The following is a 26,801-nucleotide window of genomic DNA, read 5'->3' on the forward strand; positions in this document are numbered from 1 at the left end:
TGAAACCAAGAGTGAAGAAAGATCTGAGAAGCGCTGCTGCACGATCATGATTTCACCAAAGGTTTAGGTTACATGAAGAAATAAATAATTGTTTTTATATCGGTGCTGGATTTTTACAGTTTTGGATTTCTAAAAGTTTAGGTGCCCTAAAAAGGCATTAAAGTTGGAAATTTTGATGGCATCTATCCAGTAATTTATTTTCAATATGTCTCCAAAAAAAGCCATCATGAATGATGCATCCCTGTCGTCTTCACCAATAAAACATTTTAACTTACATTTAACATGAATTGCTTGTATTTTTATGGCTACATTATGTCTTATGTTTGATGGACAAACATAAGCTATCAGAAAAGGTTACGTTTACTCGTCTTGTCATATGTACTTACGCTCCTAGCTCATGATTGGGGGAGGGGGTTAGGGGAGACTAAATTACTGACAATCCTTCATCACTTTAGCTGAAGCTAGACTGTCTTTTCCGGCAGGCTGTTCTGGCATAGAACAGCCTGCCAGAATACTCCAGATTCGGCATAGCCGGGTACTGGCACTTGCCTGCCAGACCCTATTGACTATAATGGGGTCTGGCAGAGATCCAGCCACTACCCGGCAAACATGCAAGAAATTGGTTGGACAAATGCAGCTGCATGCAAAGGTTTTTGTCCGGCCGATTCCTGGCATTCTATGCCAGAGACATCAGCCACAGTTGTGAAACTAGCCTTAGGCTACAGCATGTTTGCTCCACTGCAGTATTTGCTCCACTGGTACTGTAAATACTGCAGATATTTCTCATGCAAATCCACTGTGGAAAAATCTGCAACATTTACATGTAGCATGTGACCATACCCTAAAGGTTCAAGGACTGGAGAATCTGAAGGACACTGAAAACAAAGGAGGGCATAGAGGCAAAATATGGAAAATGAACATTAACACTGCAGTCCTTGCTGACTTTCTGCAGCAGAAAGACTCTGGCAGCAAGAGTGGAATAATGCAGGTGGTTGGCGACACTAAGGTAGGTGGTGCAATAGACATTTCTTTCATCATGAACAGTATGATACAGCACACAGCATGACAGGCACAACAGCACACCAAATGAATGTCTCTTACTAATTATAAAGTGAACAGTCTTTAGAAACAATATTTGGTGAGGAACTACCACAGCAATGCAAAGCTTAAACCAGGTGCCCTTTAAAGAAGCATTCTGTTCTTTTTATATCTTATATACAGTTGCAAGAAAAAGTATGTGAACCCTTTGGAATGATATGGATTTCTGCACAAATTGGTCATAAAATGTGATTTGATCTTCATCTAAGTCACAACAATAGACAATCACAGTCTGCTTAAACTAATAACACACAAAGAATTAAATGTTACCATGTTTTTATTGAACACACCATGTAAACATTCACAGTGCAGGTGGAAAAAGTATGTGAACCCTTGGATTTAATAACTGGTTGAACCTCCTTTGGCAGCAATAACTTCAACCAAACGTTTCCTGTAGTTGCAGATCAGACGTGCTCAACGGTCAGGAGTAATTCTTGACCATTCCTCTTTACAGAACTGTTTCAGTTCAGCAATATTCTTGGGATGTCTGGTGTGAATCGCTTTCTTGAGGACATGCCACAGAATCTTAATCTGGTTGAGGTCAGGACTCTGACTGGGCCACTCCATAAGGCGTATTTTCTTCTGTTTAGACCATTCTGTTGTTGATTTATTTATATGCTTTGGGTCGTTGTCCTGTTGCAACACCCATCTTCTGTTGAGCTTCAGCTGGTGGACAGATGGCCTTAAGTTCTCCTGCAAAATGTCTTGATAAACTTGGGAATTAATTTTTCCTTCGATGATAGCAATCAGTCCGTCCAGGCCCTGATGCAGCAAAGCAGCCCCAAACCATGATGCCCCCACCACCATACTTCACAGTTGGGATGAGGTTTTGATGTTGGTGTGCTGTGTCTCTTTTTCTCCACCCATTTCTTCCAAACAACTCAACTTTGGCTTCATCTGTCCACAGAATATTTTGCCAGTACTGCTGTGGAACATCCAGGTGCTCTTGTGCAAACTGTAAACGTGCAGCAATGTTTTTTTGGACAGCAGTGGCTTCCTCCCATGAAATCCATTCTTTTTTTGTGTTTTACATATCATAGATTCGCTAACAGTGATGTTAGCATATGCCAGAGACTTTTGTAAGTCTTTAGCGGACCCTCTAGGATTCTTCTTCACCTCATTGAGCAGTCTGCACTGTGCTCTTGCAGTCGTCTTTACAGGATGGCCACTCCTAGGGAGAGTAGCAGGAGTGCTGAACTTTCTCCATTTATAGACTGATGAACAGCAAGGCTTTTGGAGATACTTTTATAACTCTTTCTAGCTTTATGCAAGTCAACAATTCTTAATCCTAAGTCTTCTGAGAGCTCTTTTGTGCAAAGCATAATTCACATCAGGCAATGCTTCTTGTGAAAAGCAAACCCAGAACTGGTGTGTGTTTTTTATAGGGAAGGGCAGCTGTAACCAACACCTCCAATCTCATCTCATTGATTGAACTACAGTTGGCTGACACCTCACTCCAATTAGCTCTTGGAGATGTCATTAGTCTAGGGGTTCACATACTTTTCCACCTGCACTGTGAATGTTTACATGGTGTGTTCAATAAAAACATGGCAACATTTAATTATTTCTGTGTTATTAGTTTAAGCAGACTGTGATCAGATCACATTTTATGACCAATTTGTGCAGAAATCCATACACTTCCAAAGGGTTCACATACTTTTTCTTGCAACTGTATGTTGCTAACGCACCACCAGTATTCTAGCAGTTTAATTTGTTACACCCTGACTGTTACTGTTACTGTGAACAGTTAAGCAAGTTGAAAATGAAATTATCCCCATCAAGTTAAATAAGACACCTTTCATTTGTATTTTAAGCAAAAACTTTTTTTTATTTTCAGCATTTGAATTTTCAAAATAACAGAAAAAGGAAAAGGGACTAAAGTAAAACTTTGAGCACCCTGCATGGTTAGTACCTAGTAGCACCCCCCTTGGCAAATATCACAGCTTGTAAATGCTGTTTGTAGCCAATGCTTTTGTTTGAGGGATTTTTATCCATTCTTCCTTGCAAAAGTCTTCCAGTTCTGTAAGACTCCTGGGCCGTCTTGCATGCACTGCTCTTTTGAGGTCCATCCACACCAAACTTTTGCATGCCACTATAAATATTGAACCTTTTCATTATGGGGATCTCAAGTCTGACTAGCGGCTCTAACGTGTAAACAGAAACTCTGTCTATCCAATGTGGCTGACTTCCTGTGAACTACAGGATAACGTCATCACTAATCGAATCCCGCCTGGAAGCTCTCAGGCCCCTCCGCACCCTCCATGTTCTTCTGTATACCCTGTATTCTGTTGTGTTGAAGATATAATGTCTCCCCTATAAAAAGGACCAGGAGCACAGATATATAGTAGTTAAGTGTATACAGTGATTAGTTGCAGTTATATAAACCTCCTAACTCACACTGCCTGTCTGTACTGTCTGTGTGTGCTGAAGTAGTGTCCCACATATGTGTGTATGGTCCACTCCAAATTGTTATGATGTCATTTTGCGCTATTCCTTTGTCTATGCTGCTAAGTCCACATTACAGGCTGGTAACATGCACTACATACTTATACCACTAGAGATCTCCATCATACCATTTATATACTGCAGCTACAGGAAGTTAGAGGGAGTTGAGATAAGAGGAAGTTGGGAGTTAGGAGGAAGGAGAGGAGATAGTCTTGTCTCTGTCCTCCTGGGCCCAGGGGAACCAATTTACCTCAACCTTGGAGTCCAAGATTAGGACTCTCTGATCCTACACTGGAAGTTACCCTTCCGGGGTATAAAGTGGATTACCACAACCTTTTCAAATAATGAAGCAGAGAGTTGCCTGCTGTAGGGCGATCGCCCTTGGGTTGTCAGATCACTGAATTATAGACCATTGGCGAAGGAAGATAACTGCCGTTCATCAGGTTTTAGTCACCTTTGCATTAGGTGGAGAGTTTCTAAGCTACCGGCTGCCCCACAATAATTAAAAAATAGAAAGGCCATCTGTCAGAATACTTATTTACAGAGAATCTGAAAAGTTGAGTGATCAGAGCAAGTTCAGGAACCAAGTATAAGTAAGAACATCACCTTTACTAAAGTGAGCTGGAATTAACCTCTACACTTCATCTCAAGACGCCTGCTGATTTGGATTTGCAGCTTTACCATTTTTGCCATCTGTATGCAAGACAAAGTGATGATATTGGATGCCTTACTACATCTGACAAGTAAAATTCCTGTTTGTCTTAACTACTGCCTCATTCTTTTGCTCCATCTCTTAATTGCACCTTACGGTGCTGGCGTCACGAACACAGGGGCCCACCAACCAAAGCACCCTAAGCATACCCACTACCATCAAGGGCACCTCAACCAATATCTGGCTGGTGTTCCCTGCAACCGAGAGTGCCCCGGAGGATTTAGTGCTGTCTTCCCATGAGCTGACCCCAGGGGAAAACTGAACTGTGAGTACTACTACACCCACTCGGAACATCACCACCACTGCGCTCACACATCACCCCTAGGTCGGCCGGCCGCTGCACTGACTCTCCAGTGTAGTTCTATAAGATGTAGCTTCACACTGTTCTCCCTGTCTCCAGTATGTAAAAGCTGACAGGGGAGGGAGAGATAAGAAGGTAGACAGGCTCAACCTGCATCACATTGGAGAACATGGAGAGCCTGAAGTGTAAGGGGACAGAAAGTGTGTGTCACTGATCTTTTACTTGCTACCCTTACACAGAGCAGTGGATTGTGATGAGACTGCGTCCCCTCTATCTCAGCAGAGCCAGGAACAATGGGGAATATAGGAGTCAATAGTAAAACCATATCTGGGGAAGAAGGAATCAAGATACATCAAATAAAACAAGTATTCACAAGGCATACACAGGAGCCTCTATTATATTCTTTAATAATGGCCTATTCTGCACTGTATGGACAAAGAGAAATATCCCGGAGTGCTTCTTCTTTACAACAATGTCTTGCAGAATATGTGGGTGTCACAATATTGTTTAATAAATTCCAGAGACATTAAGGCTGGTGAAGCCTCTCCTTTCACTGTAATGCCAGAACTGACTTCTAACCAATAAATGTGTGTACTTAAGAAAGTGAGCGCAAACAGACCATGCCTTCCATGTTTACCCATTTCAGCAAGTAAAGCCAGTGCACTCTGGTATTTGTATTATAAATACCTTATGACTCATCCGTTCTTTAACACTTCCAAAATGAAATCCAATGAAAAACCACAAAGCCACAAAGCTATGAAGGATCATGTGAATAGCTGATTATTGAAAGACTGGTATGACTGATGCTGTGTTAGCAGAAATCAGCCATATTGAAGGATATGTATCACAACCCATCCCAGGCAGCCATTTTCCACATTCCTGACACTGCAAATCTGACGTGTTATTTTATGTGGTAATAACTTTTAAATGCTTTACTTATCTTTTATTGATTCTGAGAATGTTTTCTCGTAACATATTTTATGTTGGTGACAATAAATTGGTGACAATAAAACAGCAACCCAAATTTACAGTAAATTTAGAAAAAGTAAAAGTAACTTTCTAATTAGAATTTCTCTGCTTTTTAGACAGGTAGTGATACCTCATCAAATAGTTATTACTTAACATTCATCATATGTCTAATTTATGTTAGGATCATTTTGTAAATGTAACTTTATTATTTTTTAGGTTTTTAGAAGGCTTAGGGGCACATTTATTAAGACCAGCATTTTAGGCGCCGGTTTTAATTACCTCTATACCTGGCGGTGGATCCGCCGAAGGTGTAACGAGGCACCCGCCTCTACATAACTTCGGCGGATCCTCCGCCACTTCTAAATGTAAGACGGCTTTCTTGCTGTCTTACATTTAGACCATTTTTTACACCGAAGACAGGCGTAGAATATAGTAAATGAGACCCATGCCGCACCCACTTTTTAGACCTAGTGTGAGCAGGGGGAAGTCGCAAAGGACCTTTGCGCTGCAATCTGCGGCAGAAATATGACTAATTTAGGCGTATTTCTGTTTGCTAAAGGACCCCCTTAGAGTTTTAGAAGCAATTATTAAAATGTATTGTTAACATTTTCAAGAAAATTCCCAAAACCCGCTTTTTTAAGGACCAGTTCAGTTATGAAGTCACTTTGTGGGGCTTACATTATAGAAACCACCAAAATGACAGAATTTTAGAAACTACACCCCTCAAATTATTCAAAACTAATTTTACTAACTTTGTTAACCATTTAGATGTTCCACAAGAATTAATGGAAAATGGAGCTGAAATTTCATTGTAATCACCTTTTTCCTGTAACACAACAAGGGCTAACAGCCAAACAAACTTCAATATTTATTGCCTCAAGTCTGTAAGTTTATGGAAACATCCCATACGTGGTCATAAACTGCTGTATTGCCACACAGCAGGACTCAGAAGGGAACAGATGCCATATGGTTTTGGAGGGCAGATTTTGCTGGATTTGTTCTTTGGTGCCATGTCACATTTGAAGATACCCTGAGATATCCCTACGGTGAAAATCCACAAAAAGTGGAAACTACACCCCTCAAGGAATGTATTGAGGGGTATAATAAGTGCTTTGACCCTAAAGGCGTTTCAAAGAATTTAGAAAAACTTGGCTGTGAAAATGAAAAGTATTTTTTTTAAATAAAATGCTGCATTAGCCCCAGATTTTTAATATTTCCAAGGGGTAACTGGGAAAAAGGACCACAAAATGTGTTAGCCATTTTCTCCTGAATACAGTAACACCCCATAGGTGGTTATAAACTGCTGTTTGGGTACACCACAGGGTTCAGAAGAGAGAGAGCACCATGTGCATTTGAGGCCTAATTTGGGGATTTATACAGCATTGATAGAACAACTGCAGAGTCCATGAAGTGAAATAAAAAAGAAACCACCAAGAAGTGACCCCATTTTAGAAACCTCACCCCTCACAGTATTTTCCAAGGGGTGTAGTGAGCAACAGGTGTTTTGCCTCAAATTAATTCACAGCATATGGTGCAAAGTGAATATTGCAATTTTTACACAGATATGCCATTTCAGTGCCCAATATATTGTGCCTATCATGTTCCAGTGCGAATTATGCTGTACTTCCTGGATTTATAAACACCCTATATGTGGCCCTAATGTTTTGCCTAGACTTACAACAGGGCCCAGAAGTAAACCAGCACCATGCATATTTGAGGCCCAATGTGGTGATTGCGCATCTGACAAATGTAAAGGCTCTAGGGTGAAATAATAAAAGGAACTTCCGAGAAGTGATCCCATTTTGAAAACAATACCCCTCAAGGTACAGTACTTATTGAGGGGGGGGGGGGGCATTTTGAAGCTACATGTGTTTTGAAGGTATGAATGCGCAGCGGACTGTTCAAAATGAGATTTCCAATTTCAGTTCCCAATATGCTCCCCTTTGATGCCATGGCCAGGAAGTTCAGGAGGAGGGGGCGGGTTTAGTCTGGGTAATTTTTCTCTACACAGTGGGTGTGGCCATTTTGTTGGAAGAAATCTTCTAGCTACTAATAGTACAAAATAGACTTGATAACAGCACCAGCTGTAGTATATATATATATATATATATATATATATATATATATCTATATAGTACCACCCACAGTACATACAGTACATACTGCTGAAAAGCTAATCTGCTCAGTTATGCAGTGATAATTCTTCCATTCACTGCATATTGTGCAGATTTAACTTTCAGCAGCTTTAGGAAGCTGGGTAGCATGTGGAGGTAAGCTGGAGACCAAACTTCATATATAGTATATAGTCATGGTTATCTCTGCAGAGGTTGCTATCCAGCCTTCCCAGACTGCTGACTTTGCCTAGTTATGTAGTGATAAATCCCTTTATATAGTTAGATCAACTTGTTGTTCAGGGTCTTGAAAAAAACCAGGTGACAAGACTGTACAGTTGCATTGGTGACAACATATTATGTTGCCCTGTTACCATACAATAGTACAGTACCCCAGTACATGAGGTATCTACAAATGTTTGGTTTGTAATGTTATTTAATGTTTGGCCTGTAAACCAGGAGGTGAGGTATGGTTGACATCAGGAATGGGGCTACCCATCCCATTCCTCGCCTCTTGGTATGGTCAGGGGATAACTTCAAAACTTGGCAAACCTTCCTTAATAACTCTACATGCTTCAGGGCTGAAATCTAATCATTATGGCATTATTGTATTTTATTTGTGTTTGCAGAGTGCTGTCACTCTGGCTTTCAGCCATGGCTACGTGCATCTGCATATTGGGATGTGCTGACTGACCCCCTTTTTCTTTTTAGTAGGATTATAGAGAAAACAAGTTAATACAGTTTTTGTATTATTCTACCAACAGAGCTAAGTGGGGGCTCTTTTTTGTAATGTTTATTGATACCAATTTGGGATACATGTGTGTGATAAATAACATAGTAACATACTTTATAAGGCTGAAAAAAGACATCCATGCATCCAGTTTAGCCTGTTATCCTGCAAGTTGATGCAGAGGAAGGCAAAATGCCCCATGAGATGAAAGCCAATTTCCTCATTTTAGGGGAAGAAATTCCGTCCCGACTCCAATAAGGCAATCAGAATAACTTCTTGGATCAAGGACCTCTCCAGAAATCTAGTAACTATAACCACTCCACTCCAGAAATACTTCTATAGTATCACTGCTCATGAAAAATTTATTGTAATTTATATAAGTTTTTCCCTTTTTTTAGTCCCTTTATGGGACTTGAATCTGAAATAATTTGATCACTTGTACTATATGTAGTGCAATGTATAGGGATTTTTACCAGCCTTCTATTACATCCTGCCTACAGATGGTCCCTGGCTGCCAAGACAATCACTTTGCACCCCACGGTTGTGTTAAAGTGCAAGTGGAGGTCAGAAAGAACTCTCTCCCTTTGTTTTACTGCTCAGATGCCATGATTGCTATTGACTGTGGCATATGAGGGGATAAACTGCAGGGATCAAAAACGAGGTGCCAGCTGATGGTGTGGACACAGTCCTGAACCCACACCATCACAGCAACTTAATACTGTAGTATGTTGTTAAGGATTAAAAGGGTTTATCTGATATATTGTTAATGATGACCAATCCTCTAGATAGGTCATTAGTATCTATCGATGGGGGTCCGACACCTGGGAGATCCGCTGGTCAGTTGTTTGAGAAGGCCCCGGGGCTTGGAGTTGCACCGCAGCCTTCTCGCAGATTTCCCTAGGCCATGTGACATCACGTTCATTAGTCCCATGGCTTAGGCACACCTAATGTGAATGGGGCTGAGCTGCGATACCAAGCACAGCCGCTATTAAATGGACGGCGCTGTACTTGGTGAGCTGAGCTGTGAGCGCCATTGCCTTCTCAAACTGCTGATCAGCAAGGGTCCCGGGTGTCAGACACCCCCTAGGTTAGATGCTGATGAGCTATCCAGAGGATAGGTCAACAGTAACAATATCTTGGAAAACCCCTTACCCACTTACAGCGACGTACTATTACAGCCTTGTGGCTTAATGGGTTAAAAGGGGAATAAGTCTATTAAAATATGACCAAGTAATATAGCTGTTACCCCAGTGTTAACTACCAATGATATGGTTTCATCCTAGTACTAAATTCTAGCAATGCTATGATCTCCCTGGTGTCACTAATGCACAAAAGGATCTGCATCTGCCTACAGTTGGGGAACCACATGCAGAAGGCCTCTTGAGCCACTGGTGGCAGACCACAGGTTATAATTGCTCAAATTATTTTTAAGAGTGGTCATAAACATAGAGATGGTATTAAAAATTGCACTAACAATTGCAAAACATATATTCTTTCTGAATATCTATAAGCAGAAGCAGAATTTAGTAATAAACTGCAGTGCTGGAAGATATGATAAAAAGATAAAAAAGATTCACTTTTTTGTGGTTGATACTTTTTAATGACGAACTGAAAAGATGATGACACAGTTGCAAGCTTTCGAGGCTGATTCAGCCCTCTCATCTACCTCATTATTCCTATGTACTTTGGTGTATAAATATGTGAATTTTCAGATATTGTCTTAAAAGACGCCCGAGGAAGGGTACCCTCGAAAGCTTGCAATTATGTCATTATCTTTTCCGTTAGCCATTAAAAGGTAACCACCGAGGAATCTCAATCTTTTTATGTTCTATTTACTGGCTAACACGGTACATGGCTGTACAAAACACATGCTGCTATAACAATGAAAGTCAGACAAAGACAGAATTTTGCTTATAAAATGTGGAACACAAGTATGATAACCTAAAGTACTGTATTTGACTTTTAAAAATCTCTGGCCATGGTGCTCACAATGTGCCTCAGCTTGAAGGATTTTTTTTTTATGTGACTCCCAATCCCATGCTAAACAAGTGAACACGATTTTTGGAGATGTTGCCCTTGATCTATTCTTTTGCCCATAATCTCACTGGTAATACACAATGCAATCATTTAATACAACAAGAAAATAATAACTACTTTAAATGTTAATCTCACTCTAAATTTTGAAGGGGTCTGGAAATATTCCACACCCCCTGTAAAAAATCTGCTTTGATATGACATTATTCAGCATAGCAAAAGTTAGCATTCCCCCTCTGCCAGTGAGATTTACACATTTTTTTCATTAAGTGGAATACTGTCTTAATAAAAATAAAAAATTTGCACTCCTCTTCACCTACTTTACCCAACTGCTTTGTCGGAAGAGGTGGAACAGGTGCTTCATAAATGTGACACTGATTTTGCCCACCTTATTTTTCAATGTATTTACACCATACAACTGACATAAATACACTGATAAATCTCCCCTGTACATCTTTCAAAACATTACATCTCCTCACATAATATCTTACAAAACTGGTTGCCTGCAGCCACCACTAGGGGGAGCGCAGTGCATAAGAATTTATAGTTACCACTGCAATCAATGGAAGCTGTAAAATCTCTGTTCACTGAACTCCCCCTAGTCGTAGTTGCAGGAAAATTCTGTGACTGGAACGGAAGTAGTTTAGTGCCTTGTCCTCCTTCCTCCCATAGCAGTCTCATGGTCTACATTTAGGGATGGGCAAACTCGGCCCTCCAGCTGTTTTCAAACTACAAATCCTATCATGCCCTGCTGTAGGCTGATAGCTGTAGGCAGTCTGGGAATGATGGGATTTGTAGTTTTACAACAGCTGGAGGGCCAAGTTTGCCCATCCCTGGACTACCTCCATGGTAGGTAGGCAACTGAAAATGTTAATTCTATTTTATTTTTATATATTTTTATTTAAAAAATTCTATATAACAAATACATAATTAATCAATAACATCATAAATTCTTACCCCCCCTTTCAACCCTCCCTCAGCAGCGATGCATCTCTAATCCCTCCAAAAATGGAAGGGAAAAAAACCAGAAATAGAAAAAAAGAAAACTAAAACTATAAAATGGAGAGTGGAGCGGGGGGGGGGGGGGGGGGGGAGGGCTGGGAGGGAATCACTGAAAGGAATCTATCACTTCCAATCTCCCCATATCCTAGACCATTGTTCTTCTGAGTTTCTCTGATAATATAAAACTTTATCATATCTCTTAACCTTGTTTACCAAATATAACCATTAATTTAACTTTGGAGTTATTAGGAGTCTGGCTAAAAACATAATTTTGACCAAAATTTTGATACTTTACATAAATCACCCAATATCCAGCACTCGAGTGTAAGGGGGAATTACCGTACTACTCTAAGTTTTTGAGTGATGGAATTATGAATTGAGACCCAGTAGAGTGTTAGATCTGGACACAACCAGATAATATGCAAAAAATCCATCCCTTGTGAATCACACCGAGGACAATTAGAAGATTCTTGTAGACCACATTTATTAAGCCATATCGGCGTGATATAGACTCGGTGGATAATATTAAACTGTATCAATATGTGATTAAAGTTGCGCAATACTAATTTTTAATTACTAAATATATTTCCCCACTCTTGTGTAGTAACCATTGGACAGTCAGTTACCCAGGCCCTCTGACCCGGAGAGACTACCTTATAAAAAAATGCCTTAATTAATAATTTATATAGTTGCCCTTATGGCCTGAACTCTCCAACACCACTTTCAAAGGTGAAGAAGTGTCTATCTCTAAAAAAAAAATCTCTTTAACACTACAAAGAGCAGAATGCATCTGAAAATACCTAAACCAACTTAAATTACCTAAATTTCCCATTTGTGTTAAACTAGCGAAAGGCAATACCTCTCCATTCTTCACCACCTGTAAAAGATACAAAATATAACTTTTTTGCCAAAACCTATCCCCTAATAATTTGTCAACCTCCTGTAAATAAAAGTTATGCCAAAGAGGGGTGCACAAAAAGGATCCCTTCTTATGGTGGTCCAAGATCTAGAGAATAGCTTCCCAGTCACTCTATATTCTTGTTCAGCATTAATCAATTGCCCAGATTCCAATAATGTAAATATATTATCAAATGGGGATAAATGTTAATTATAGTTAGACTCACTGAGGCTATGTGTCCTGATGCTGAGATGATTTTTTTTTTATTCAAACAATAATATTTCCATATAAAATAAAACATCATAATTATAATTTCTATTCCTTTTACCCCCCCCCTCAATTCCCTCCCAAACTCCCGCCCCTTTGCGATGCGTCTCCCATCTCCCCGACAAAAAATAAAAAGACGGGACGAGGACAGTGAGAAGATTGAGGTACGAAAAATTAAAAATTCCATTCTCCCCATACCTTAAACCATTTAGCCTCAGAATTTCTTTGTTTGTATAAGATGTTTTCATACCTTTTTTATCTTATTAACAAGATTTAGTCATGTATTCATACTTGCCAGAAATATTATTTTAACCAAAAGGATCCGTTTGTACTTATGGCACCCTACCTTAGAGAAATCACTCAAGATCCAAAACTTTACCGTAAATGGAATTGCGACTTAAAATTTTTGGATAACATAATTATGTATTGCCCCCCAATATTCTTTTAGTTCTATACACGTCCAGAGCATATGTAAGTGATCGGCCTCATGTGAATCACCCCATGGACAATTAGAAGTGTTTCTCAAAAACGTTTATTAAGCCATAAAGGAGTAACATATATTCTGTGTAAAATATTAAATTGAACCACTATATAATTTAAATTGTGAGAAACTAGTCCCATATTAACCTATATATTATCGCAATCATCCAATTGAATCATTGGGCAATCCCTTCTCCAGGCCCTTAGTCCAGCAGACTGTAGATTAATAAATCGTGCTTTAAGTAAATATTTATAACATAGTGAAATATTAACCCTCTGTAATAATTTTACTATTAGCTCATGCAAAAATGTGGAGGTATCTATATAAAAAAAAAAGATTTTTCTTTTATACTAGAGAGTGCCGAAAGTAACTGAAAATACTGAAACCAAGACAGGTTACATATATCTTATCTTTGAAAAACACGTCAATACTGATCCCCATCCAATTCATCTATGGCCTGTAAATAATAATTATGCCAAAAGGGCATGCAACAAAGAGAGCCCTTTATTCTCAGCCAATCTCTAATAGTGCTCCAAGACTTGGTAAATAACTTCACAGAAACCCTATACTCCTGTGGGAAATTGATTAATTGGCCGGATTCCAATAATGTAAAGATATTATTATGTGGGGAATTCTTCACCAAAGTTCGACAAAATGGGATTTTCTCCCATTCATAATACAGCCATAGCTGTGATGCTATAAAATAGCCCTTGAAGCAGGGAAGATTTTATCCTCCCTGTTCCATCGGCTTGTAAAAATGCTCCAGTTTAAGCCTCACTCGCTTTCTTCCCCAGAGTAGATAATTAATAAGTCTCTCAAACAGATTAAATAATCTATCTTCAATCCATACTGGGGAGTACCCGAGGATATACATTAGTTGGGGCAGAATCACCATTTTCACCAAAGATATTCTGTCGGCTTTAGATAATGGGAGTCGAAGCAATATCTTTATTTTAGATCTCAATTTTGTTATCAATGAGATCAAATTAAGCTGTAAAAAATCTTCAATCTTAGAGGAAATGGTAATCCACAAATATTCAAATAAATCAGAGATCCTAAAATTGCTAATCAAGTCATCAGTAAAAGGTTCTAATCTGTTTAAACACAAAAGAATGGTTTTGGACCAGTTTATATCAAAGCCCGAGACTTCGCCAAAAGAGTTGACAACTTAAATAATCCTCAAAAGTGTGGTGTTGAATAACCCTCAAAAGTATGTTGTATATAAAATAGAACATCATCAGCATATAAATAAATTTTATCTTCTGTTCCCAATGTCCCAAACCCTTTAATCCCAGGATCTTGCCTGACCCTGATAGCAAGGGGCTCAATATAAATATTATATAATAATAGAGAGAGTGGACATTCTTGACGAGTGCCTCTCTCCAAGGAAATACACCTTGTAAGCATCTTATTAATATTCACTCTCGCCTTAGGGAATTTATAGAGAAGCTTAACCATATTTATGAACTTAATACCAAATCCCATCTTCTCTAATACCTTCCAGAGGAATCTCTACTCCACCCTGTCGAAGGCCTTAAAGGCATCCAAAGACAGGATGGAGCGAGAGGTCCCCCGGGAGGACTGAATATTGGCAAAAAGATGGTGCAGATTATAGTGAGTACCCTTATTAGGAATAAACCCATTTTGGTCAGGATGTATAATAGATGAGATAACTTGGACAACCTAGTCAAGACAATCCTTGAAAAAAGCTTAACATCTGTATTTAGTAAAGATATCTGCCTATATGAACTCATATCTAAAGGATCTTTACCTTTTTTCAATATTAATACTATTACAGCATCTGTCATAGATTCTGGAAGAATATCATCCTCTATTGCCTCAGTAAATACCTTCAGAAGAAGAGGAAAGACAACCTCCCTATATTTGCCATAAAATTCATATGGGAGTCCATCCGATCCTGGAGAAGAGCCTCTAACTCTTGTAAGGAGAGATCTGTGTCAAGGGATTCTCTTTGAATATCTGTAAGGACTGGAAAAGAGATAGCATCCAAATATGAATCAATCGCTACATCTGAAACACCATCTTCTAATTTGTACAACTCCAAAAAGTACTTCACAAATGCCTCTTTAATGCATTCCTGATCTTGAATAATTGTGCCTTCAGAAGAACGATTACTAACTACCTCTTTTTTTGGACCCTGATTAGAAATCATCCTAGCCAGCATTTTCCCTGGGCGATCTGATTCAGAAAAATATTTTTGTCCCCTAAAAAAGAACCTTTGCTGGGCCTTATCCAGAAGAAAGTCAGAAAGAGCCTGACTTGACCTCTGCATCATTTCTCTATTTTGTTCTGTATTTCTGCTGGAAAACTCATCCATACTGGCGGCCGCTGCTTCTTGGAGATCTCTCTCTTTCTGAGCATAGCCTTTCTTTAGATTTGAGATGTTACTGATAAACTCCCCCCTCATAAAGGCCTTAAATGCATCCCATACCAAATATGTCCTTGCTGAATAATAATTGGTTTCCCCCCAAAATTCTATCTCCTGTTTAATTAGTTCATGGTTATCCATTATAAGGATCCAATGGGGATTTAATCTAAATGAAGGCCTAACAATTTGTTTATCATCCAGCATGCATAACTCAATAGTGAGAGGTAAATGATCGGATAGAGACCTAGCCTCATATTTCATAGATTTTATGTGTTTCAAATAATTTTTATTTATCAGGGCTAGATCTATCCTAGACATTGACCTCCCAGATTTACTAACACAGGAATATGCTCATTTCCCCTTCCCTGGATATCCCCATATATCCACAAAACCAGATTCCTGGCAAAAACGGGACAAAGGAGACCCTTGGCGCGGGATGTACATATGTCTTTCCATAGAAACCCTACCCTTTTCTGGATCAATAACACATTTGAAATCCCCTGTCAAAATCACAGGGCATTCAGGCCACTGATCCATCAAAGTTAGTAAACAATTATGTAATACAAATCTCCCTTGCTTATCGGTGGAGGAGGCCAATCAGACAAAATCAATTCCTTTATGAATCAATACTGTTACTCCTCTTAAATAGCTAGTAAAAGTGGAATGATAAGTCTGCGTGGCCCATCCCCCAATGAGTCGAGGAATCTCCCCCTCAGTAAAATGGGTTTCTAGTAAACTAATAATCGCTGGAAGATGTCTCCGAACCCGATCACAAACTGCCTGTCTTTTTAATTTATCGCCAAGACCCCAAACATTCCAAGTTAGTATTCTAACCGACATCAATCAACAACAAAAAAAAGAACATATCCCACCTTTTCCCCCCAACAACCTGGGAGAAGCATCGCAACCCACCACACAGAGTACAAACCCCCTCCCCTTCTCCCCCCACTCTTGATCTGCCACATTCTGCAACAGATCTCTCATCTAGGACCATCCCTCCCCCTCCCACATACAGTTTATTCCCATTGTGTAAAATAGGACAAAACATGAAAAAAGAATGAAAAAAACTGGAAAAATAGAACAAAAAACAAGTCCACCTAAATATTTTTCCGATCAAGTCAGTCCATAGCAAGGTCTGGAGTATCAAAAAAGTGAGTTCCGCCATCAAAAATAATTAGCAATTTGGCTGGATAAAGAAATGAGTACTTGATATTCCTTTCTTGTAACCGTTTTTTAACCGCAGTGAAACTGAGTCTTTTTACTTGAATTTCCTTAGAAAAGTCCGGAAAGAAAAACTGTTCATTCCCATTTTGTAAAATAGGACAAGACTCCCTCGCCCTTCTCAATATCATATCTCTGTCCCGTGAGGCCAATATCTTCACCAGCAGTGCCCGTGGCTGCCTTCCAGGAATTGGTTTTCCCCTAGGAACCCGGTGTGCCCTTTCCACTAAAAATAATGTGGAGAAGTGCTCCTTTCCAAACTTCTCCAAAATCATTGTTTGAATCATCTGAGCAAGACTTTTTTCTTCTATACCCTCAGGCAGGTAATCCCAGAATTCTCACGTTACATCTCCTTGACCTATCTGTAAGAGCTGTGATTTTCTTTTTTTAAAGAGTATTAGAGTCCATCCTTAAAGTGGAGAACTCGGTTTTAAGTGTTCTAAGTTCATTCTGTAGGACGCCCACGGTAACTCTATCCTGGATCTTCAAAACTTCTTCTCTTATAAAGACCACATTGGACTAAATTGCCCCAATCTGGGTTGAAATATCATGAATTAGGTCCCCATTTTTTTTAAACTGCCGTTAATATTTACTTTAAAGGGGTAGATTCCATAGTAGATAGAACTCCTTCCTCCATTCTCTACCCCCCCTCCCACCTTGAGAGTGTCCATCCTGTATTTCTTCCAGCATAATTGCGGAGTTGTTATTTTTTGGGGGATTAGTATCCTGCATTTGTTTTTGTCCTGCTCTTGTGCTGATTTTTGGAGATTTCAGGAACTGTTCGATCTTTGAAGGTTCCAAGGGTTTCTGGCCAGTTTTTTGCCAACAGAAATCAGCTGAATGCCTATTTTGCTTAGGGCCCTTTTTTTTCTTTTCTTTTTTTTTTTCTTTCTCCCTTTCTTTTCTTTGTCCCTCTTCTCCTCCTTTCCCTCTTTTTCTCCTTTCTCTTTTTTTTTTCCTCTTTATCCTTTTTAGATTTTTTATAGGCTTTCCTTCATGAAATTTTTATCTCCCCCCCCCCTCCTTGGCTTTTTCCTATAAATTCTTTCCCCTCTCACCACCTAGTTATACTCCTGGTGGAAAATAGCTTAGGCCCCACAGAAATAAAAATCTGTTAACAACCGGAATAAGTCCAAGAATAAACCGGCCTCACCAATTTTCTTATGCAGGATAGAGCAGGTCACGAGGAGAGGGCATACGGAGAGCAAGAAGGAAGCCAGCCAGAGGATCCACGGGATAAGCAGGCACAGGACCAGCAAGCAGAGCAGAGACAGGAACAAGAGCAACAAAGTCCGGAGGACGAGGAAAAGCAGAGGGCAGATAGGTAAACAGTCCCCTCTCAGGAGATCAGAGAGACTGGCAACTCGTGGGTTAATCTGAATGGTTCCTTGTGGATTATTTGTGTCTGTGTTGTTTTAGTAATGACCACACCTCTGGTAGGTGTTGTTGGTTTGGTCATTTAACTTCCCCTATTTATTACTGCTTGCCCCTTTTGGGGGTGCGGTTTATAGCTTCAGTTTCTTGACTCTGAGCTAGCTCATTGTTGGATCTCAGTTGAGCTCCTGGTGCTGCCTTTGCTCCACGTGAAGTTAAGTGTCGTCTTCCCTATTTGTATTTTGTTTGTTGTCTTTCCCTGTCTTTTGTATCTAAGCCTGAGGGAGACTCCTGTTCATCCTTCTGCTGGAGGTCACTACACCCCATTGACACTACACCCCATGTATAGTCCTGTACATTACACTGCACCCCATTTATAGTCCTGTATCTTACACTGCACCCCATGTATAGTCCTGTACATTACACTGGATCCCATGTATAGTCCTGTATATTACACTGCACCCCATGTATAGTCCTGTATCTTACACTGCACTCCATGTATAGTTCTGTACATTACACTACACCCCATGTATAGTCCTGTACATTACACTGCACCCCATTTATAATCCAGTATATTACACTGCACCCCACGTATAGTCCTGTACATTACACTACACCCCACCTATACTCCTCTATATTACACTGCACCCCATGTAATGTCCTGTATATTGCACTACACCCCATGTATAGTCCTGTATATTACACTGCACCCCACGTATAGTCCTGTACATTAGACTACACCCCACTTATAGTCCTATATATTACACTGCACCCCATGTATAGTCCTGCATATTACACTACACTGCATGTATAGTCCTGTATATTACACTGCACCACATTTATAGTCCAGTATATTACACTGCACCTCACGTATAGTCCTGTATATTACACTACACCCCATGTATAGTCCTGTACATTACACTGCACCACATTTATAGTCCAGTATATTACACTGCACCTCACGTATAGTCCTGTACATTAAACTACACCCCACTTATAGTCCTGTATATTACACTGCACCCCATGTATAGTCCTGCATATTACACTACACTGCATGTATAGTCCTGTATATTACACTGCACCACATTTATAGTCCAGTATATTACACTGCACCTCACGTATAGTCCTGTACATTACACTACACCCCATGTATAGTCCTGTACATTACACTGCACCACATTTATAGTCCAGTATATTACACTGCACCTCACGTATAGTCCTGTATATTACACTGCACCACACATATAGTCCTGTACATTACACTACACCCCACTTATAGTCCTGTATATTACACTGCACCCCATGTATAATCCTGTATATTACACTGCACCCAGTGGTGCACCTAGCCTTTCTGCTGCCTGAGGCGAAACTGAAACGTTCCATGCCAAATTCTTAAGTTACCCCCTTTGGCACAATGAAAGCGCTCATTGCCCATGGCCCTTCCGCAGTTTTTTTTTTTTGCCCCTACTTAGTGCTGCCTGAGGCGATCGCCTCACCTGGCCTCATTAGTGATGCACCCCTGAACTGACTGCACCCCAGATATAGTCCTATATATTACACTGCACCCCATGTATAGTCCTGTATATTACACTGCACCCCATGTATAGTCATGTATAATACACTGCACCCCATGTATAGTCATGTATATTACACTGCACCCCATGTATAGTCATGTATATTACACTGCACCCCATGTATAGTCCTGTATATCAGTGGTCCCCAACCTTTTTTGCATCACGGACCAGTTTCATGCAAGATAATTTTCCCAGGGAGCGGGCAGGGGGCGGGGGTTATGGGGCAGGGCTTAGGGGGTGGGGGGCTTAGGGGGTGCTAGTAGGTGCTGACTGATTCACGCGCATAAGAAAACACAAGGTGCATATTAAAATATATAACACTATATAATGACTATATAAACTGACTAGGGTCTCTGTTGCACTGGTCTCTGCTGCACTGTACCGTATTTTTCGCCCTATAAGATGCACCTAGGTTTTAGAGTAGAATAATAAGAAAATAATATTTTTCATTACACCTCAGGTCGGATCAGCAATCAGACCCCCAATGTTAATCAGACCTCAGATCAGACCCCCAATGCTTCAGATCCACCCCCCAACCTTTAACCATCTATCAGCCCCCCATGTCAGCCATAAGCCCCCCATGTCAGCCATCAGCCCCCCATGTCAGCCATCAGCCCCTTATGTCAGCTATAAGCCCCCCATGTCAGCTATAAGCCCCCCATGTCAGCTATAAGCCACCATGTCAGCCATAAGCCCCTTATGTCAGCCATCAGCCCCTTATGTCAGCCATCAGCCATATGTCAGCCCCCAGCCCTTATGTCAGCCATAAGCCCCCCATGTCAGCCATCAGCCCCTTATGTCAGCCATAAGCCCCCATGTCATCCGCAAGCCCCCCATGTTCAGCCATAAGCCCCCATGTCAGCCATCAGCCCCCCATGTCAGCCATAAGCCCCCCATGTCAGCCATGAGCCCCCCATGTCAGACATCAGCCCCTTACATGAGCCATCAGCCCCTTACATGAGCCATCAGCCCCTTATGTGAGCCATCATCCATATGTCAGCCATAAGCCCCTATGTCAGCCATAAGCCCCCTATGTCAGTCATAAACACCTTATGTCAGCCATAAACCCCCCATGTCAGCTCCCAGCCCTTATGTCAGCCATCAGCCCCCCATGTCAGCCATCAGCCCCCCTTGTCAACCATAAGCCCCTTATGTCAGCCATCAGCCCCTTATGACAGCCATCAGCCCCTTATGTCAGCCATCAGCCCTTATGTCAGCCATAAGCCCACCATGTCAGCCCCCAGGTCAGCCATCAGCCCTTATGTCAGCCCCCAGCGCAAATAAAACAAAACAAAAAAAATCCACTTACCTCTCCTGCTCCTGGTCACCATCGCAATCCTCTTAATCCTGCTGTCGTCTGTGTATGGCGGCGCACAGTGTGAGGTCACAGAGCGAACTCACGCTGTGCACAACCCTGCACAGCCGATAGCCGAGCAGAGGACCAGGAAGCAGTGAGTACAGATCCTTCACGGCTTCCTGGTCCTCCTGTACTAATGAAGAGCTTCCATAATGGAAGCGCTTCATTAGTAAAGACGGCCCTGATCGCCACGGTTGGGGACCACTGCTGTATATTATACTTCATCCCATGTATAGTCCTGTATATTAAACTACACCTTATGTATAGTCCTGTATAATACACAGACAATCAGCGGCATTATTCTTTAACATTGGAGCCTATGGGTGACATCCCACTGTGTGGCTATAAATTGACCCTCAGAATGCAGTCAGGCACAGTAGCCCCATATCAGCAGCCATCTGCAGCATTGCCCCCATTAGAAAGCTGGCCTCTAGAAAGGAGGGCCATTCACACTGGCCGGGGATTGGGCCAGTTCCTGGGAATGAAGGTTGGTTCTCTATAATTGGCCAGTGAGGGTTCCTGCTGACCCTCTGCCAAACAAAACACTGATTTGTCGAATGATCGCATCTTTTACGCGTCTCTTAAAACAGTCGGTTGTCGGCAGTGCATTGCCCCATGAAAACAGTGGGTGCTGCTTACACTGCACAAAGTGAATAGGGGATGAATGACCCTAATAACTTGAAAATAAAGGAGACGACAAAAAATTATAATAAGTAGTCATTTATTACTAACAATTATTACTACAATTATCCTATTTTAGTAGTAACACAGTCCTGCTTTCATTACCTATTATTATTATTACTATATTAGTACACTGGAGGGAGGGGGACCGAGCCGCCCAACAGAACCCAAGCTAAACCCCTTTGGTTCTGGGCCACCCTCAGATACAGCACTGCAACACCAATAAATGTCACACCGCTTGTGAACTGGCCCCCAAAAATGTTGTACCGCCATCTACTGCTGCTATAACCATGGACAGGAGGTTCTTAGTATACATTGTTATCAAAATGTATAAGCCCACTTGCCACGTCACGGCGAACTCCTTCAAGTGCGTTCCTACACTAACACTAATGACTATTCTATTATTTGTTTGTAAGACTATAGTATTAGAACTATTACTATTATTCCCCTTAATAAACTACTGCTATCCTTTTATTGATAATTATGTCCCTACACCTAAAACTGTTGATCCAGAAGAAGGTGAAAACCCCTGGACACATTCGGCCAATTCATGTCACAGGGGAAAAATTCCTTCTTGACCCCAGGAAAAGGCGATCAGTCCTAGAACCCTGGATTGAAGTTGCTGATCTCTAATATCATTTATTACTATAGTTAATTAACCTACATACTGAATTAATTATTATTACTAATATTATTACTAATATTTTTATTGTTATCTTTCTATTACTATAGACTAGATCCCTGTCCCTAAAGTTGTTGATCCAGAAGAAAGCGAAAACCCCTGGACACATTCAGCCAATTCGTGTCACAGGGGGAAAATTCCTTCTCGACCCCGGGAAAAGGCAATCAGTCCTAGAACCCTGGATCAAACTCCCTGATTCCTATCCCTAAATTAGGTCCCTATCTCTAAACCTGTTGATCCAGAAGAAGGCGAAAAACCCTGGACACATTCAGCAAATTCGTGTCACAGGTGAAAAATTCCTTCCCGACCCCGGGAAAATCAGTCCTAGTCCTGTATTATAATTTATTACTATAGTTAATTAACCTAAATACTGCATTTATTATTATTACTAATATTATTACTAATATTTGTATTTTTACTATTACTATACACTAGATCCCTATTCCTAAAGTAGTTGATCCAGAAGAAGGCGAAAACCCCTGGACACATTTAGCCAATTAGTGTCACAGGAGAAAAATTCCTTCTCGACCCCGGGAAAAGGCGATCCGTCCTAGAACCCTGGATCAAACCCCCTGATCCCTATCCCTGAATTAGGTCCCTATCCCTAAACCTGTTGATCCAGAAGAAGGCAAAAAACCCTGGACACATTCAGCAAATTCGTGTCACAGGTGAAAAATTCCTTCCCGACCCCGGGAAAATCAGTCCTAGTCCTGTATTATAATTTATTACTATAGTTAATTAACCTAAATACTGCATTTATTATTATTACTAATATTATTACTAATATTTGTATTTTTACTATTACTATAAACTAGATCCCTATCCCTAATGTAGTTGATCCAGAAGAAGGCGAAAACCCCTGGACACATTCAGCCAATTCGTGTCACAGGGTAAAAATTCCTTCTCAACCCCGGGAAAAGGCGATCAGTCCTAGAACCCTGGATCAAACAGATCAATTACTATTGTAAATTATAATTATTAATAAATACTATTTATTGTTATTATTATCTTACTATTATTAATATTCTATTCTCAATGTTACACTCTATTTTTATTATCATAAATACTGATATTTGTATTATTTTACTATTGCTAAAAATTAGGCCCCTATCCCTAAAGCTGTTGATCCAGAAGAAAGTGAAAACCCCTGGACACATTCAGCCAATTCATGTCACAGAGGAAAAATTCCTTCTCGACCCCGGAAAAAGGCGATCAGTCCTAGAATTCTGGGTCAAACCCCCTGATCTCTATTTCTAACTTTTCTAATAATCATGTTGTTGTTTTTTTTATTTTTACTATTGTAATAGATTTATGACTATATAACTACCCTTCAGCTTATTACTATTGCCTAAGTATTAATATTTAATAACTATGATTTATTTATATATTTTTTTTAATTTGGTTGCTGCTGGTGGTCTTACAGCTCCTTACCATCCTTCACCGGCAGAATGGTTTGAAGAGTATGGTCCAGAGGATGTTCTTCTTTCCTCTCAGGTTGGTGTTCGCATACTGGAAGGTGGTTGGCTGGCGGATCTTCTCTCTTCTTCCGGCCTGATGCTGAACTCTTCTCAGGTTCTGCTCTTCACATCTAGTTTCACCATCCTCTGTTCTTTTTTCTGCTGCTTGGCGGACTTCTTCTCAGTAGTCTCATCCTGAAGCTCCCGGGATGTCTCTGCCTCTTCTCGCTCTCTCTTGGCCTTCTCCAGCGGCAGGTCTTCGCACAGTTGGCCTGCCATGATCAATGCTGGCTCTGGATCTTCTTCCTCCAGTGGAAAAGGCAGGTATGTCTTCTGAGCTTCTCGGTTGGTTGGCATGAGGCGCTAAGAACAGATTCAGCCACTTGTCTATGAGACGTTCCTATAAAACCTTCACATCTATAGAAAGAACATTGAGGAATCTGGAGGACCATATGACAGGCAGTAGAATCGCTCACTTCCATCTTGAAGATCGGAGACGGGAGGAATCTCATTGAGTAGATGAGACATTGTTGGTCTCTCTCCTCCACGGTGCAGGGATAAGCTGCAGAGAGAACACAACCAGATCATGAGTTTACTTCAGATAAGTCTATACCTCGAGCTTACATCAAGTTTTCATAGCCGAGTCTTATTACCAACAATACTCACTTGAGAAGGGTCCAAGGCCATAGATGCACTGCTGGAGGCAGTAGATGTCCTAAAGAGAACAGAATACAGTAAGTGATCACTTAACACTCCTCATGGTTGATAGGACAAAGGGTCAGATTACAATGAAGCCACCTACCTCCAGTGAAGTGCGGCCTGCTCCAATCCTGTACTCATCAAGAATTGGAGAAGTCATAGCGCGATCTGTTAAACCATAAAAGAGACTTAGTCACAAACACCCGCAGCTCTCCCCATGTATATACAGTGAATGTCCGCCTAAGTGTAGGACATGTCATATCAATGTTTTTGCCGCCCTCACTTTTCGCGACTTTTGTCTAGGAAAACGTGTAACACCATATTGCTCAATGCATTTACACAAAACTGTCATAAATCAGATAATAAACCTCCTCCCATACAGCTCTGTGTCTCCTGCTTCCCATCACATAGTATGTGATATAACCGTTCCTCCTGCAGGGCACCACTAGGGGGAGCTCAGTGCACTGGAATGTATACAGCTACCATTTGATCTTAATGAAATCTGTAACGTATCTTTGTACTCAGCCCCCCCTGTGGTGACTGCTGGAAAATGCTACGGACTTATGTCAGGAACACAAGAACCAGTTCAGTGCCAGGCTTACCTCTCCCCAAGGTCCCATAGCAGTGGCATGGTTTGCCTCCATGGTAGGTATGCCACTGTTTTTACCACTAAAAACCTGGTTGAGCACCAGGGATCTCACTTTCTGCTAATCTGCAATCCACTCACTACCTGTTAGGGTACGGTAGTCAGACTGGAAGTGGGGCGTGTCTAGCGTTATCAGATGCACACACCATCTGCTGACAGATACCCGCTACTAATACAAGCTATATCAGCCACTCCCTGTACCCATTTCTCATAGCTGCATTCACAAACTTTTGGGCTCATTTACACGGTTGATGTGTGTGGATGGTACCAAACACCACATGAAATCCACCTGCCATTATGTTTAATGGGATTCCGCATTTCCGTTCCATTGGCCATGGATGATTTCCAAACATTTGAAAGGAGGGGACAAGTCCCTTCTTGGACATGGAAATCACATCCAGTGTCCAGGTGTGGATCAGCCCCATTAAATAGGACCAAAGCTGCAGGTGTATCTGCTGCACGCAAAACCCATGTCATAAACCTGAGGGTTAGCCGGAGATTTCTACCGCAGTTTCAGCAGCGGATTTTTCAGTTGCAAAACGTACATTGTCCGTGTGTTTCTTATACAGCCCCCTTTTCCAGTCTGGAAACCAAAAGTACGGGTTTATACATTGTGGCAGCGTCATTCTCAAGATGCGCTTACTGCTGCAGTTTTTACAATTTAGGAAATGCAGTTAAAAAATCCTCATCGTGACCGCGATGTCTGGGTCTAAGTCTGGATTTAGACAATGGAGCAGATTTACTAATCCGTAGTTTAAGACACAATTTTACGGCAGAATTATGGTGCAATTTTGGCCCTTAGGTCTTTCAAGTCTCACACTCCTGGTGAGTAAAGTGCAATGCATTTCTTTAAAAACTGATGCACCAAATTGCATTAAATTGTGCATTTGTGGGGTCATTTCGCAAACTGGCGTAAAGTAGAACTTGCTTAGTTGCCCTAGCAACCAATCAGATTCCTCCTTTCATTTTTGACAGCTCCTTTAGAAAATGAAGGGTGGAATCTGATTGGTTGCTATGGGCAACTAAGCCAGTTCTAATTGACCCCATTGTTTTTCATATTTGGGTCAGAAACACAGTCGTGGCCAAAAGTTTTGAGACACAAATATTAGTTTTCACAAAGTTTGCTGCTAAACTGCTTTTAGATCTTTGTTTCAGTTGTTTCTGTGATGTATGAAATATAATTACACGCACTTCATACGTTTCAAAGGCTTTTATCGACAATTACATGACATTTATGCAAAAAGTCAGTATTTGCAGTGTTGGCCCTTCTTTTTCAGGACCTCTGCATTTCGACTGGGTATGCTCTCAATCAACTTCCGGGCCAATTTATGACTGATAGCAACCCATTCTTTCATAATCACTTCTTGGAGTTTGTCAGAATTAGTGGGTTTTTGTTTGTCCACCCGCCTCTTGAGGATTGACCACAAGTTCTCAATGGGATTAAGATCTGGGGAGTTTCCAGGCCACGGACCCAAAATGTCAACGTTTTGGTCCCGGAGCCACTTAGTTATCACTTTTGCCTTATGGCACGGTGCTCCATCGTGCTGGAAAATGCATTGTTCTTCACCAAACTGTTGTTGGATTGTTGGAAGAAGTTGCTGTTGGAGGGTGTTTTGGTACCATTCTTTATTCATGGCTGTGTTTTGGGGCATAATTGTGAGTGAGCCCACTCC

This window comes from Bufo gargarizans, chromosome 4 (assembly GCF_014858855.1).
Source record: "Bufo gargarizans isolate SCDJY-AF-19 chromosome 4, ASM1485885v1, whole genome shotgun sequence".
In the NCBI taxonomy this organism is placed as follows: domain Eukaryota; kingdom Metazoa; phylum Chordata; class Amphibia; order Anura; family Bufonidae; genus Bufo; species Bufo gargarizans.